Source organism: Salvelinus sp. IW2-2015, linkage group LG2 (genome assembly GCF_002910315.2).
Source record: "Salvelinus sp. IW2-2015 linkage group LG2, ASM291031v2, whole genome shotgun sequence".
In the NCBI taxonomy this organism is placed as follows: domain Eukaryota; kingdom Metazoa; phylum Chordata; class Actinopteri; order Salmoniformes; family Salmonidae; genus Salvelinus; species Salvelinus sp. IW2-2015.
Genome location: NC_036839.1, coordinates 40699167 through 40704133, shown reverse-complemented (window position 1 = coordinate 40704133; position 4967 = coordinate 40699167).

The following is a 4967-nucleotide window of genomic DNA, read 5'->3' as shown; positions in this document are numbered from 1 at the left end:
CTTTTTATCTCTCTCGTGTGGTGATAACAATGATAGGTCAGGTAATTAAGCTATCTGAAGCTGCTGGATTAACCACACGGCGTATAATCTACCATTTTTTCCCAAGGCGTTTGGTAGGGTTTCTATCATTCTGGTTTGTGCATCTCTGGTCGGTGCCCTGTTACTACTGTCAGCTGTCGCACATCACCTACGTACCTACAGGGACTAATGGTAGGGCTATATAGTTTTCCTCTTAGCTGAATTGGTGGGACAGCGCTACATGCATCAAGCATCGCCCTCACCGAATAGTGTCTTAGACAACAAGTGCCATCACGACCCACAAGGCTAATCCTGGCTGGTGCGAAACTACCAAACACCCACATCCCCGCCTACGACTAACCGTAGACCGCTTACAGGGGGGGGGGGGGGTTGCTTGGGACTCATGGAGCTGGTAATTTTTTGGAAGTTAAAGGTTCTCTTCAACGCTTGCAGATTAATATTATAGTTGTGGATCACGACGTTACCTTGATCATGCCTCTGCTAGTGTGACCTCTGAAATTAGATCTATGGTTATTAGCCAGAATCATTAACAGTACATGACCACGAAAGAAACAAGAAAGAAGTTTCTCTACGACAGATGATACAGCAGATGGTGACATTAAATGGGCATACTCAACAACAACATCATCAAAATACTGTGGTGCTGTTGTAGTGGCTCGCAGCTCCGTACCGTCGTCCCTGTCCTCCTCTGTACCTATCGCAGAGGGATGAAGAAGTTGGGCTCGTCATCATGTTCCGTCTGAGTCGCGTGGCTAGGGAGGGTTGACCCTGCCCTCCCGGTCCGTTGGATCACCCCTCCCGGACCTGACCCATGGGCCCTCCTCCGTCACAGGCTTCTTCTCTCTCACCCCGCTTTAATCGTAGTGGGTCTGACCCTGCCTGACTCCTACCCTGCTTCAGGGGCGTGGCAGTCAACTATGCCCACAGGGGAGGCTTGTGTCGTGGCCTGGGCTGCATGGAGCCCTGGGTGCCTCGGAGAGGATGGCCCCCCAGCCTCAACACGAGTGGGTCTTGGGAAGCGCCAGACCTGCTCTGGCCGGAGTGTTCCGACACCAGCACTGGTATTGAAGGAGGGGAGAGGAAGGAAGAGAGATGTGGTCGTCATGTAGGCTCAGTTGTCTAGGTGTCGGCAATACGGCAGAAGCAGCTGGAGACAATGCGCTTCCTGATCTGCTACACATTGGAATCCCAATAGAGGATAGTAACACTAACAATCCTGGCACTAGCGCCACTCTAGTCCTCACCCTGCTCGAGCAGAGCTCTCTGCCAAGGGCCCTCCCTGGTCTGGGCGGCCCCTGCTGCCTCTGACGGTTTGGACTCTCCACTGGAGCTCCGCGCCCCTGGAACTGGTGAGGCTCCGCTGCCCCTGGAACTGGAGGCTCCGCTGCCCTGGAACTGGAGGCTGCCGCTGCCGCGGGAACTGAGGCTCCGCTGCCCCTGAACTGGAGGCTCCGCTGCCCCTGGAACTGGGAGGCTCCGCGCCCCCTGGAACTGGAGCTCTGCGGCTCCTGTAGAGAACAGGGGGTGGCAAGGAGGGAGGGTAAGAGAGCGGTCTAAAAGAACAACATTCCATCACAAGATGAGACACTTGATTTCAATTTGTGAATATTCGTTTGATGAGTAAAAATCTGGGAACATCAAGGTCGGGGTTTCCTCGATGTCAGTATTCTGCTCTCCATTAAGAATTTTCCATTGAGCGTGCCTTAGTCAGCAACAGGCTTAATCTGGGTCTCGTACAATCACTCCTAAAGTTTGAATAGTGTGAAGTTTGCTTCTGGCTTTCTAAGCAGTGTAGTCGGAGTCGCACGTGCTCACCACCGTCCATGAAGTCCAGTTTGATGGTGCTGGTGGTGGTCCCTCAGTGCTGTAGTGTAGACTCAGGACGGGTCTGCCGTGCTGGCTCGGCTACCTCCAGGCCAGTACTGCTGCTGGGTGCCTCCGGACCCAGACGAGTTCCAGTTACATCTGCAGACGCAGACAGGAGTTTTCACTTTGACTGAACTCGCTCACAGCACTCACATCAACTGTCTGATGCTCCTGAGAGGGCGAACACACTCACACACACAGAGACACAGACAGATAGAGAAGACAGAGAGAGAGAATGATGAGGAAGAAATGGAGGGAGAAAGAGTGATTATTGCATAATATACAAGTTCATGACAATAGTTTTCCTGGTTACCAAAATAAAACCACTATAGTGATAGGGTTGCAGAAAATCCCAGGAACTTTCATAAATTCAGTTGTTTTTCCAAAACCCTGGTTGGAAGATTCCCAGAATAAGGAGGCAATAAGCAGGAAATACAGAATCTCCAAGCAGAATTTCTGGAAAATCCAGGGATTTGAACATTGTGTGGAAATTTGCAACCCTGACTCGCGACTATACTTTTCACAGAGTTTATCATCGTTGTGTTTCCATGTTAGGTGTTACAGTTACGATTTCAGAATTGAGGGACAAAACAATATTGATTAGTTGCTGTTGAAATAGTGGTAGGAACAATACCAATTAGCAATAGATAAAACCACTTTGTATTCCATTTCAGTGTTGCACTTTGCTAATGTAGTCTGTATTTATGCTAGCTAAAACATGTTCAATAGATTATATTTTTATAAGACAGGTACACGGTTGTTGTTTTTTTATACAGGACAATCTAATGCGATGGTAACATGCAGCAATTGTTATTTTAGGTAGGTCAATGGCAATGCAAAATAAGGGCTGTACTCCTCTGTGCTGCATTGTACACTCACCTCCTACTAACTGTGTTACACAAGAAAGTTTCTGTGAAAGTTTTCAAGATTCATTCCATACATAGAGGAAGAGAGGAATGCGATATCCCCTAATCCACAGCAGCAATACATACAGTGATTCATATACTTTCAAAAAACGTGAGGTGCATTTGGTTAGATTTAACTTCCATCACAATGGTGACAATAGAGAGAAATGGAAGCGTGAAGCAAATCAAGAGCTAAATCAAGCTAAATCAAGGCACTCCCTTTAGTATTTGACAGTATTGACCCAGATTGAACCAAAACGTCAACAGGTGAGAGGGGAACACCACAAAGATACAGGGTTAAATGCAAGCCTGTCGAACTACCACCCCACACAACAGTTCACACAAAGCAGTTTGGAATGTCACTGTCATCCTAGGGCCTATTGCGTTGTTCTGTAAAAAAAAGAAAAAAAAGAAAGCAATACCAGTGAGACGATCGCGATTGAGTAGGCACAGTTTGGAGCGTGAGAGTGGATCTAACAGCACGCTGTGACTGGTGAAAAGCCGGAGGACAGACAAGCAATTGCATCAGGCGGAGGTTTTGGAGCCCAGGGCCACGTGCCCGGTGTCCCGTTCATCAAATACGGCCCTGGATTTATGTTACCTCGGTCCATAGATAAATCAATACTTATGGTCTGAGGCAAGTACCTACAAATGTATCCTTCAAACTACAGTCGCAACAGAGGAGCTTGGAGAACATATGCTTACACCTAGTCCCGCCCTGAGGACGTCGGTTGGCCAAAAGGACTAGAATGCGTCATGCCATTGTAACATGCACTCAGGTTAAAGCGTGGGGGCAAGGGGCAGAGCCGAAGTTCTCTGCATGGTAAAAGATGGTGGCAGGACATATGGGGCAGCCGGAATCTCTATGGTAAAGATGGTTTGGCGGAAGAAGCGGCACGCCAGAAGATCTCCATGCAATTGTTGTATTAATTTTTAATGCCACATCAGAGCGACAGAGAAGGAAAATGGCCAGATGAAAGACAGAGATACACAACAGAAAGAAAAAGGAGAAAAGAGAGATCAAGAGACTATTATGGGATAGAATGCGAGAGTGAGAGAGAGAAAGAGAGAGAAGGAGGGAGGGCAAGATGGGAGGAGGAGACGCAACCCCTCTGCTCATCCAGAGTCATTGGTGCCCAAGCTGTTTGTTAATCGCACAGACAGGAAATCGTGAACACAAGATAAGACTCTACTAAACCAACGGGCACAGAGCGGTAACCACCAGGTCATTACGAATGCTCGAAGCAGCAACAGAGTTCAACAGATCTAAAGTCAAGTCGAAAACGCATGCTTAATATGGACCAAGGCCAAGGCAGGACAAAAAAGAGTTAACTACAAGCTACAATGGAACAACAGTGTTGTTTGTTGTAACTACTGGGAGAGACATCTCAAGGTTTGGATATTGATATGGACTAGAAACAAGTCATATGTTCACTGACAAAGTAAGCTTGTCGTGGGAGATGGGAAACACTATCCCGGACCTTAGCGGCGAACATGTCGTACAATCGAACAGCAAAGATATCACACCGCAATTCATAGTTTGGTGATACAACAGAAATTCTACAGCAGTGATGTCAACTTCAGGCCACTCAAGTTGTCTTCACTCATTCCTTTAGAAGTAAGTCATGGGAACAAGAATGGCCTCAATAGTAATCAACACCCACTCCACTGCAATTCGCAATAGTGGTTCCAACTAGTGTTGAGCACTGGGGTATGTGCCAGTGGCCACACACACTGACAAACGCTGTGTCATGCCAAGCATCTTCCCTGTTGACCAGTAGCCAGCACCTCAAAAGGCTTTCATTGCAGAGATCTCATTCATTTGCAAACGCTTTCACTCCACCTCAACTAGATTGAGAGACTGTCCAAAAAGAAGTGTGTTACTGGAAGATAGAGTTACGTATATATATTGTTCTACACAAGACATCATGGGTCTGATGCGAGTGCATCTTCCACTGCAACTCACAGCTACGTACGTCCACATTACGAGTGTTTCCGTTGAGGCGAATCGGATACAAGGTTGAGAAGGGAATATCGGTTATTCTTCCCATTTAATGAAAAATTACCAATTTGGTTAATGTTCATAGTAGCTTGTATCAGTCTCTACGGTAAAGCCAGATGTCACAGCGCCTGACGGAAGCCTTTCGCGCAAATACC